Below are 12,468 nucleotides of genomic sequence, written 5' to 3' on the forward strand. Positions count from 1 at the left end.
AGAAATTCTTCACTGGAGACAGTGCTGGCGAGGTTCACCATGATGCATCAGAGGCCACCTGGACCTATGACACAACCTGTATTTCTTATGGTGGATGCTCAGCCACACCATTTGGGTCACAGAGTTCAATAGCAAAGAGTCTCCATCCACTGGCTGTCACAACAGTGTTGCCACAGCCCTGCTCCACAGGCTAAAAGTCAACAGTCCATCACTTGACTTTAAGTAATGATTGCTGTTCTTAATTATTTGATCAATTAATTGATAGCTGTCATAAAGGTTCACAAAATGACTTAGAACATTCCTCTTCCATGATACCCAGGACTGGTAGCCTCCATTTTAGCTGTTACTGAGGAGGCATAAACAGCAGTGGGAAGATGGAAAGAAACAGTTGTACCACACAACATTACAAGCACCTAAATAGCTGGGTTGTGCACACACTCATTTCAGTGGTGTAGCAATAAAAAGGCTGCAGTTCTGGTTCTCTCATTTTTTCAGTGTAAACAGCTTTAATTCAATTCTGCTTTCATTGTGTAACTTCCATGTTTGCATATCCTGGTATTTCTACTACACACATTATGAAACATGGGCAGACTGTTTCCCAAAAGAGACTGATAATCAACAGGATAAACCATAGAGATTTTTAAAGGGTTTGTAACTATCAGGCTTCCTGTGCAAAGGCAAGACCATACATCACTTACTCAACCTCATATGCCCCCACAGCATGCACTGTGATCAATTGTTGGTGTGAAATATTTATTTTTGCATATTTTTTTATATATATATATTCATAGAGTTTTAAATTTTAAAATGTGCTTTTAATTTCCAAAATGTCAAACGCTCAACAAATATCTGCCGGTCCCAGTGACTCTGTGCTGCCTTTGCTGCCCACTGTGACCCTTTGGCTGGACAGACCTTCTCCTGGGGAAGGGGACATCTGGCACTGCCCCCTCTGTGATTTCAGGGTGACTTGCCCAGCAAAGCTGATCCTGCAAAAGGGCAGAAGTCTTGGACCCTGGCATGGAGAGGGGAGAAAGCTGGTCTTTCATCTGGAAACCCAGAGTCTCTTCTCCTCAGTGTGCAGGTATGGCTATTCTGACCCTTGGGCTCTGTTCTAGTTAGACTAAATGAGAACATTTATTATACATGAAAATTGTTTGCTGAGGGAGTAGGAGAGGCCAAAAGCAGACGTTATTAATCCACTAAACGTTACTATGCTGCAGCCAAGTTTGTAACAAACACAACAGTAGGGATTATTGTTTGGTATAAATTGCCTTGTAATCATTTCCACAAGCTGAGACTCGGTCCCAGCATGCCTGACAAGCTCACAAGGGGCAGGAGATACAAATACAGCCTCTCAAAATACAAGCCTGCCACTCGCTCACCCACCAGGACATTTCCTACCCTCACCACAGCCACTGCCATCCCAGAGCAAGGGCAGAACTCTGTCTCCCTGCCTCTGCTCCAAAAAAACCCCCTGATGATTTTTCTATAAACACTTGTATCCCTGAGGATGCTTCTATAACACTGGTAATTGTGGATTGTTGGGGTAGTGCTTTGCTGTGTTGGAAGAGTGCAATTTTACACAGACTTAATGTAAGAGGTCAAAGGATTAGACATTAGCCTCACTAGAAGAAAAGCTAAAAAACAAACAAAAAAAACCAAACAAAATTTGAAGGCATAAAACCATAAACTGTGTGGAGTTTAATCCCAGCTGGGCAACTACAATACTGCAAAAACAGGCACAGGCATTGCGGCCTGAGCCCACTTCACAGGGCAGCCTTTATGGTGGGGTTGCTTCTGGTGTCTCCACAACAACTGAAAAAATACAGAGCCCTCATGATGCAAGTGATGAGCAATGTATTGGAGAATTTCTCAAGGACACCTGGGGCTCCATGCCAGCTGTCTGCCAGCAAGTCAGGGGAAGCTTTGGGAGAAATTTCTCTGACTGAGCTGGGAACATCCCCTTCTCCAAAGCATGCTAACTTAGCCTGGCACTTGGACTTGTCACAGAGGTCCACAGGTGTGTTTCTGAACCACAGCAAAGTCTGCTTCAAAGTATGCTAGACTGCACTTTTTAGAAGTACAGAAGTCCTGCAAAGCCCAGGAGGTTTTGATCATTCTGCTGTCAGTAATGCCCATTCTTCCAGCTATCCCTGCAAACCACACACACTGCTCCCCTCTCAGCACACTTTGTGTAGTTTTCTGCTCTCAAAATGGGAAGTTTCCAGTAAACACATCTAATGTAAGTGCTTGTGTCAAACAGGGCTTTCTCAGCTTGCCTGCAGCATGAAGGGAGAGAGTTATTTTTGTGAAAACGTATGGGCCTCTCTCATCCCTCTCTCCTGTTTAAATATATACACTCCTGACAGTAGTGAAATGCTCAAGAACATCATTGTGAGAATTTGTTTTCATGTATCAAAGCATCCTTGGCGTTATTAGCATAGTCACATAATTATCCCCAGAGAAACTTACACCCATATGTTAACGCCCATAAATCATTGTGTGGATCTCTTTTATACCTTTATTTTCAGTTTCTGGGAAAGATACATCACTGGGTACTTAGTATAGTAATTGCTTCAGAACATGTAAACTGCCTGTGCCCTGGGTAAAACGTTCGGGAGACAGAGTAGTGCTGGCAGTGTCTTCTAAAAGCTTGGTATAAGCCAAAGCCTAACTGTGCTAAGAATGTGATGCAAGAATATGATGCACCTCTTTAATTTCACAAGAGATTTTTTAAAAAGACAGGAATTTAAAAATGAGAATGGTGATTAATAGAAATTTTTGTTAGGGAAAGCCCCTTGTAGGAGGGAATAAATTCTTCATAGTACAAGGCAGAGACCCTGATCTGAAATTTCAAGTTAGGATATCAATATCAGTGTCTTCTAGATACCCTGGTACCCTGAGTAGCCTAGCCAGATCTGACACTTTTCTATTTAGACTGGAGATACCAGATTAAAGGCCTAATCTGCTGAATTTTCTCATAATCTTTATGAACTTGGCATGAATGCAGTAAAAGAAGCTACATGTGAACTCAGAAATCAGTTGTAGCACTTTCAGATCTTGGCCTCAGCCAGGAGCTAGCTCATAATATAATTTTTTAATGCAGGCCTATTTTATGCTTATCTTTATGGTTTTTAACTGATTTATCCCAGTATTAAGAGTGTGCTATTCCATCCATATTTGATATGTTCATTTTACTCAAACTGTTAAATACAAAACATTAGGACTTGAAAAAATATATCTTACTTTTTATAAACAGCTGTGTTACACTTTTACTCAAGAGATTTCAGTAAATCCTCTTGACTTTGTTTTTTTCAGTTGAGTTTGTTTGACATTTCTACACAAGGTATCTGGTGACTACTCTGATTCTCCTGTAAGAGGGATAAAAGTATGCAACATTCGCCCCCTCCCTTGATCACTTTTCAGCTTGGGAACTGCAAACTAATTTTAAATATTCAAAGCTTTACTGGATAAGAGCATAGTATTTAATGTTGCCTGGTAGACTGCTGGCTGCACTTGATTGCTACAAGTGGTTCACTGTAGTACACTTGTAATAGCATTGCCTAATTTATTAATCATAGAAATTTTGCATGCAAATTAGCCACACAGTTGTGCATCATAATACAGTAACCCAAAAATCTGCCTTCACATGTATTAATGCCTGCAAATAAGCATGTCACATTACAGCAGTACACGGTTTCCCTATTACATTCCAAAGCCTGCCAAAAGCTCACTAAAGTCCATATCACCAAGTGTTTTCTTTTTGTTCCTTACTTCTGACTTTCTAATGTGTGAATATATTTAGCTCCAAGGCTTTTCTGTGTCTGGTTTTTTTCAGGTTTCCTTTTTGGGCTAAGATTCTGCCAGCCAAAAATCAGTATTTCTCCTGCTATAGTGCAGTTTTAAAAATGTATTTTTGCACTGGTATGAGTATGCTCAGCACCACTGTCCACCACCTCTTGTTGAGGATTAAAAATGCCCAACTCAGTAAACATTTCAGGAACTGTTTCCTTCCCTGCTCTGAAAGCCGCTCCATTTCACATACTGACCTTGTAAATCCTAGGCATTGTGCAAAGGAAATATGCATCTTTTCCTCTTTTGCTTGCTAACTATTACAAATATTTCTTTCATGAAAGTCAAGGTGAGAATGAGGGAACCAACAATTTTGCATGGGACATTTTGCAAAGAAAGACCATGGAAGAAATGCTGCACAGCAAATAGGGAAAATTAGTACAGTTGTGTTCCCAGCCACCCACCAACCTGCACTCCTCTTTACTGCCAAAAGATGTGTAAGAACCAGACAAATGGGAGCAAAGAGAGCTTGCAGGAGAAATGGAGAAGAGGAAGCAAGACAACTGAAGGTGAGCAAAAGAGAAAAAGCAAGGGAAGAGCAGAAGGAACATTAGGATGGGTGACACCAGGGAGGTCGGAGACCTTGAGTTTGGTGACAGAGAACCATTAGGATTTAACTGTGCGGAAATCCAATTAACAGGAAGTTTCATTTACTGTGATAGTTACTTAACATTTATCCATTTTACAGATATAATCTCCATAGGCTATGCCACAGAGCAATAAAAATGAAAGGCATAAACTGAAGTGACTTAGCCAGGTATTAGGAAAAAAACCCAAAACAACAAACCAACACCCAGAGAGAAAGTCATTACCTGCCTGTTACCAAACCTACAAGAGGTGGGGCAAGACAAAGTCAAAAACATTAAATATGTAAAAGTAGGAGGGAGAAATTCATAAGCTAAGCTAAACAGTTTGAACCACACATATTTGAACAACATGCTAACCCGCTTTTTTTTAAAGGAAGGAAGCTACTATTTAGTTTTAAAGCCAATACAAAAATACAATGAAAACAAGAGATGCAAAACATTCACAAGAGTAACTGCAGATCATTTCATTACAGATCGTGACACTAAAGCTAGCTTCATTCATTCTTGTGGCATTGAGAGAACTGCAGGCAAAAAAAGTAAATACAAATAAACATACACAGAACATAAATAGTGATAAGCAAACATGCCTTTTTAACACTTTGATCTTGGGATTATTATTACAGATATACCTACAACATATGGGCTTTTATTCTCAGGTAAAAATCAAGCTTAGTTTAGAAACCTCCCCAGTTTTCTGTTTTCTTCAGTTTCATCTCTGATCCTACTTTGCTCTCCTGCACTAAACAAACCATCACTGGTCTCATATAGTTGTTTCTCACTGCACTGAGTCAAAATCAGCAAGCATTCCTAGATATTACTTACTGTCACTTGGCTCATGGTGGCCTGCTGTTTTGTCACCTCCTGGTCTTGGATGCCACAGAAGAATAATGGCAGTATAGAAGCCGTAGCTCTATAAAAAGTGTCATCTTAATATCAGAGGAGGAGCTAGGCATAAGGGGTTGGCTTCACAAATGTAAATATTTCATAATTTATTTAGTAACATGGCTTTCCTTTTTCCCCCAGGCAAAAGCTTTAATAAAGGAATAGGTCTACTGCAACAAAGGAAACAACAGCAAAAATAGGGACAAGGACCCATCCTAACCCCATTAATATCAGTGGGAATTTGCCTTCATCTTCAGTGGGAACAGAACTTCAAAGACATGCATAAAACCTGAAGGATAAGATCTGAACCTTTCGTGGTCTATGACACAAACTGTGTTTAGAGGATGGTAGTGTAGTCCCGACATGGTGGAAATGTCCCCACCAGGAGTTTCACATCCTTGGCTTGACCACAGCCTTGTACCCGGCGCTGCCAGGGTGGCTGTTAGGACAGACGTCAGGGAAGCCACGTGCGTGGGCAGTTTCTTTGACAGAAGAACCTCTCTGAGGCAGGACCATGCAGGAGCTGGGCAGAGACGTACCTCCTCTTGGTGAACACTGTCTCTCTTGCTGTTCATGGCTTTACTTTCAGTGCCCAAATCAGGAAGAAGTGATATTCCTGCCTTTAGAGGGGCACATCTCAGTAAGTTAAGATACTGAAAGCCTGTCTCTGGCAGAATGAAGACTTAAAGCTGTATCTCCTCAGTCCTACCTTGTGTCGTTAGCACTGAGGAAGATGAGTGGTGTGGATAGAAAGAATCTCTTCTTCTCTAGGGAGATTAAAGATCTCCCTTGAGGACTAAGAACATATCCTGGGTGCAGTCTGCCTGCTAAATGCTGTGAAAAACCAATGTGGGAAAGCCAAGATGAGCGAACTCATTCCCAAGCATCTCTGCAGGTCTTGTTTTGGTACTGGCACCGTACAGCAAAGTAGAAATTAAAAGAACAGAGGTACCATTCTTCTGCTAACAGCAGAATTAGTTTCCCTCTCTTTCCTTTGGATGACTCCTTATGGTTCTTCCATTCCTGGGATTGCATAACAAGACACAGTATCAAGTCACTGTGTGATAATGTGCGTAATGTGCAACCTGGAGAGGTTGTTACACTCTTGATGGGTGAGTTCATCTGCCCCACAAACACACAGCTCCTCATAGTCCTATTTTAGCTCTTTAAGAAAAAGTCCCCCTCTGTCCTGCGTTATTGGTCACCAAAATAAGTCTGACAACACAAACCTTTTCAAATAAACCAAATGCCAAATAATAGTAGGTGTTTCAGGAAAATGTTCCATGGGAGTGTGTACCCTGACTAAGGCCTCCTCATTAATTTCAAATTATATTTCATATGGGATCTGCACCACCAGTCCATTGCAGGTCACATCAAGAAAAAAAATTACAAACATTTTCAGAAAAGCCCCTTTAAAAGAAACATGTTTACCATATGCTAATACATCTGCGTACTATACAGCAATGATTTTCAATCCCTGGGTGTCGAGAGGTCTATGAACAACATTTAAGAAAGACACAAATATGACTACAAAATACAAGTTCATGTGTATTTTCCATACATTAAATTTCTTAAGGTAGCCTGTGCCTTTACTGGAAAACTATAGGGAAACCTGTACTTTTTTCAAGTCAGGCATATATTGTATGTCAAAATATACAGCTGGGGTATTGTGGGTTTTTTTGAGAGAGAGAGCATTGCTCAGGATCCTGCAGGAACAGAGAACTTATGTTTTCAATTTTTTTTTCAATAAAATGCAGTATTTCTTTAATGCTAGATTCCTCTGGTTTCCAGTGCCCTCATTTTTAACAATCTGCATGTATACAATCAGTCTAAGAAATGAGGAATGAGGCATGTTGTTTGGCTGCTTCGAAAATCATGTAATAATGCTATTTGAGTTTGTGGGCTTAGCCTAGTAGTCCAACTAAAATGACTGTCAGCTAGACAGATAGTGCAATAAAGGTGAAACACAGTATTGCAGATAAGAAACTAATCTTTATTTCATGGTCCCCATCTTCTCTGGGTATATAAGCCCAGCACTTTGTGGGATCAAGTGGCACTCTTAAACTTAATGCTATTGAGTACAACCAATTTGATTAGATTAGTTAAACCAATGTGGTAAAGGCAAAGTGAAACTGAGCGGCTTCATGGCCCCTACCATGTACACCATAAGCACAGTATCTTCCCTTAGCAAGGGAAATATCAAGGGCTAACAGCATTTGAAGTAAGTCTACTGTAATTTAAATGTAGCATTGTATGAAGCATAACAATAAGATCAACTGATTAAAAAATAGAAGAGCTAAACTGTGGACAAATTTATGAATGCACTGCACAAATTAATATGTATTTTTGCAAAGTATTCAGGAGAAGAGAAATATGTTTCTTCTAAGAGGATGTAGGTGGGGCTAATACAGTGTACCAAAGAGATTAAGAAAAAAAAAAAATCCTGTTGATGCTGTGTTCTTGTTGTGTTTGAAGTAGTAATTAGAGTCTGGCGTCAAGTTTGAATGATAACTATTACTTTCTTCACACAGGTTTTCTAAGCTTGAGAGACCAGTTTTCAAAAGCTCTCTAGCAAAGCTATTATGTTACCAGTATTACTCCATCAGAAGAAACTGTTAAAGGATGATCTGAAAAACTGAGGGTGAGTCCTGGTTTTCCAGTATCTTCTCAGGACTGGGCTTCAAAAATGAAAGTCAGCTTTTCTGACAGTAATCTCTTATAATTACAACTGAAAATGATGCAATTGGCAAATTCTCAACAGCTTTGGAAATTGGACCTAATACATTCAAAGGCATAAGCCTTTAAAATATTTCACACATAGACACTTTTTGCTAATATTCTCAATTAGAACTCATGTTTTTGTTCTTAAAGAAAAAAATCCATGCTATTTCTTTCATTGCTGATACAGTTTTAGTTGTTACTGCTTTGAATTTTCTGGTTTGAATACTCACAGGTGGAGGTTGTCACTGCAGATGCCCCAGACTCTGCCAAATGATTTGCTTTCTATGCAGTTTAGCCATTTCCCTCCATTACAGCTATTCAATACCCCAGCTTACTTCACCATAACTCCAATGCATGTTTTTTTTCTTCTTTAGGCTTATTAGAAAAACAACTTTTGGACTGAAAAGAAAGCACTTTTACCAGAACAGATGTTTGGATTCCTTTTACTCCAAACTCCCATAGCACTGTGTCCCAGATGGCGTAATACTGAAAAGGATTCCAGTAAGTCCTGTATATGGATTTATGAACATACTATATATAAAGAGAAACTTACAACTGAGGAGCTCTAAAACTGTAAAATAAAGCATTCAAAAGTGAGGAAATATAGAACTACATTTGCCTGTGCAACTTTGATTTGGCCTGTGTATGGCTATCCTTTACAACTGGACCATCTTTTGTTTCATGTACAAAATCTACAGCTTCCTCAGATAATGGGTAGGGTTTTGCTGGTTTTTAATCCTTTTTATTAAGTGTTTAGTATTCTGGTATTATTTATTGCTCATTAGCCAGCTCCATCCCAGAACCTAATTCTGTCATGGGAGTTTTATATGTTTAGCTCCCTGAAGTATTATGGTTCTCATGTTTGGTCTAGGATATGTAGTAGTGGTACAAGTAAGATGTATGCCTATGGGTGGAGGGATAAAGAGTATTTACTATTAACAGACTCAAACCGTTCATTTCTTTCCTTCTGTGGGTTCCCTTACAGTACACTATAGCAAGTTCTGCTCCTAAACAATTTTTCTGAGTTTAATATATTATTAGTCACAAGGTTATCCTGTCTTCATGCTAAGCCTTCACGTAGTAACAAAGCTTTTCTTAAAACCCACTGAAATGCTTTTCACCCTAAGTACATAGTTCGGTTTCTGCCACACAGTCCTCTGCTAGTACTATATATATGTAATATCATTTCCAAATCACAGTAGGTGGAAGCTTGGTTTGAGAATACAGTGGAACATCCAGTAGCATTGATGTTTTAGGTAGTGACTGTTAAAAATTCTTGGAAATGTAAGAAGTATTTAAAGGCCAGATGGTTCAGGAAGCTAACAGGAGACTAACTGGCATCAAACTGTGGGACAACAAAAAGAGTGAAGAGGGTTATCTGCTGCAGCTTGCTTTTGAAATGAGAAAAATGGAAAAAATTTATGAATGCAAACATGAAGGGGGCAGCACTTTTCAGTTTTGAACTGCAGAGAGTTGTGGAGTGCCTGCCTCTTCCTAAGGCAAGAATAATACCTAGAAATACAGCCAGTAGGTGAGGGTACCAGACTGACATCTCACCTGAAACAACAAAATTACCTTATTTAATTTCTGCCAACAGGCATAATGGAATAAAAGATCTTGAGCCCAAAGGAAAGTAAATCATGTTGTCCCCCAAAAGATGGACTGCTTCCTCATGAGATGATGTTAAGGACAGGCTTCTCTCCATGCGAAGCTAGAGGGATGCCCAGAGAAACAACAGCATGGCCACTGGATGTGGTTCATCCTTGCCAGGGTGGCAGTCTGCTCCCAGGACTACCAAGCAAAATACAGCTGAATTAACAAGTAAGAAAAAAATTTTAAATATCAGCCTCAGCCTGGATAAAAGCCTGGAAAATTATACATTTAATTGTAAAAAAATCTAGAATGACATGCTAAAAATCCTCAACAGAGACCTGCAAAGAGGCTACAATCATCTGAGCAGTATATTCTAGTTTAGTTTTTAAAAAGTACAACAGAACTTGGTCTTGATAAATAACTTGTGTGCAGGATCTAGAGCAGTTTTGTTGGGATCTCCAGCAATGCCATCACTCCATCTCAATGATTCTGTGGTTGGCATCATATCAACAGTATCAACCCTGCAGGTTGTGTAACAAGATAATGATGCAACCCCTAGGGATGAAGGTGGAGGTGCTGGTAGGATGATAAAGTCCCACCACCCACACACAATAAGAAATAATTGAGATTAGGTGAGGCTGCAGTCAAACATGAAACATTAAAAATACTGTTTATTAACAATGACAGAACCAATTAAACTGAATTTATATAAACTATCTAATTAACAGATTAGAAAGCCTGAAGTGACCTGTGTGATCTTCTAGTCTGACTTCCTGTATAATGGAGAGCAGATTTCCCTGAACTAGTTCCTGTCTGAACTAGATTGTATCATTTTAAGGGGGAAACATCACATTTTGATATAAATATAAACAGAAAAGTTACCATAATTCTTGGCAGCCCTCTCAATAGTTAATTATGGGTGACTGTAAATTAAGAACACAGGTCTTGGATCTTTGTCTGCTAGAGCTAAGCTGTGGATATTAACTGTATAGAAAGGTATGTAAAGGGCCCCCATTAACTTTCTCTTTGATAAGCTAAATAGGTGGAACTCCTTGAGCCCCACATTAGAAGGGGAGTTTCCTAATCCTTTAATCATGTTTCATGTCTATTCTATGAAATCCCTCTAATTTTTCATCACTCTTTTTGAATTTAGGACACAAACCCCATGTACAACATTCCAATTTGCCTTGCATCAGTGCCAGATACAGAGGAAGTATAAACCTCTCTATTCTTTCTCAATACTTACTTGCTTGGGCAATCAAGAGTTAGATTCCCTATTCTAGTCACCATGTCAGAGAAGTAGTGATTGTTCTCTGTTAGTCTCCAACTCCTTTTCAGTGACTCTACTTTCCATGAGAGGACTCCCTATGAGATTTGCTGGGCCCTTGTTCTTCTTTTTAGAATATATGTTATGCTTATTTATCTGTGTAAGGCAAAAATGCTTTCACACTAATTTTGTGGAAGAATAAGGCACAAAGGGACTTACCAGAGGCTACCATGAAGTATTTGTGAAGAAGGAAACAGGACAGGACAGGTCTGCTGAATTCCATGCTGACACTAGTACTGCACATTTATATTTGAAGTTGAATTGCAGAGGCCATGACCAAATGCATTGTCAGCTGATGGATACAATCCTGGTATCAGACTAAATGCTGTCATTTCTTTTCAGATGCATTTAAAACTCTCCTGGTGAAATAAAAAAATAGGGCTTGAACCATTTAGCCTCCCTCCTGCCAGAGGTAACCATGTCATACCTTCTCATTCATAAATAGTCCCACACAAACTTAGGAAATAAAATATTTTCCCAAGCAGGAGGAAAATATGATCAAATTGGAAATATAGACAAAGGAAAATATTATCTTAGCTAATTCTTCCTTGTCATCTTGTACGGTAACTTTTACTGAAACGGTACTTTTGATTCTGTCCTCTGTCTCCTACTGTAGGGAATAGTGATAGTCTTCGGCATCAGTCTGTGTTGGGTAGAGCACCAAACTTGGTGACCCATGCAGACCAAGCAAAAGAGCTATTGTAATAGGAGGTCTAACTTAAGACCAGATTTCATGATGAGTTTCATTTCTTCGTTCAGTCAAACCCTGTGCGCCAGACAGGATTGGCTCTGACAAGCTTCTACTGTAAAATGCTATAAAAGAGGCTAAAACACAGGCCAGAGCTAGGGATAGTTCTTGGGAAGCTCTCTGGATTTCCTGGAGGGCAAGGTGTGGCTCTGTACGTGGGAGGTAAACGCCAGTGATTTTCTGTTACTAGTAATTAGGTGCAGCTTGAGTTTCATTAATGAGCTACATATGCATACTGGAAAAAAAAGTTTATCTGACACTGGGATTATTATATGTTGCCAGCTAAATGTCTTACAATGTTCATTACCTTTGTTATTTTATGATTGGCACTTATAAACATCTGAAAGCATGTTCATATTTTATCAACATATAGGAAAAAAAGTTCTGCCACTGAGAGTTTTTAATATAAAAAGAGAAGGAAATCTCCTGGTAAATCTCCAAATTATCCCACCAATCTGTCTAATATTTTGGAACTACTTCTTGCATTAGCATTTGTTTTTATTAGCTTTAGTCATTTTGCTTTTGATGTTGTTTATGATCGCTACCAAATACAAAAATATGCTTTCCTGAGGTGAACACCCAGCATGGAAATACCAGTCTTAAAAGATTTGATAAACCAATAAAGAAAGGAAACAGAATCTCATCAGGGGAAAGGGGCTGGGTAGTTTTAAATAAAAGAGATACTGCAATTCTAGTGAGTATTCATCAAAATTTAGCGATACAAACAGGAACCCCCCCCCCCCCCCCTCTACTCCACA

The sequence above is a fragment of the Haliaeetus leucocephalus genome, unplaced genomic scaffold (assembly GCF_000737465.1).
Source record: "Haliaeetus leucocephalus isolate CR32 unplaced genomic scaffold, Haliaeetus_leucocephalus-4.0 Scaffold848, whole genome shotgun sequence".
Lineage (NCBI taxonomy): Eukaryota > Metazoa > Chordata > Aves > Accipitriformes > Accipitridae > Haliaeetus > Haliaeetus leucocephalus.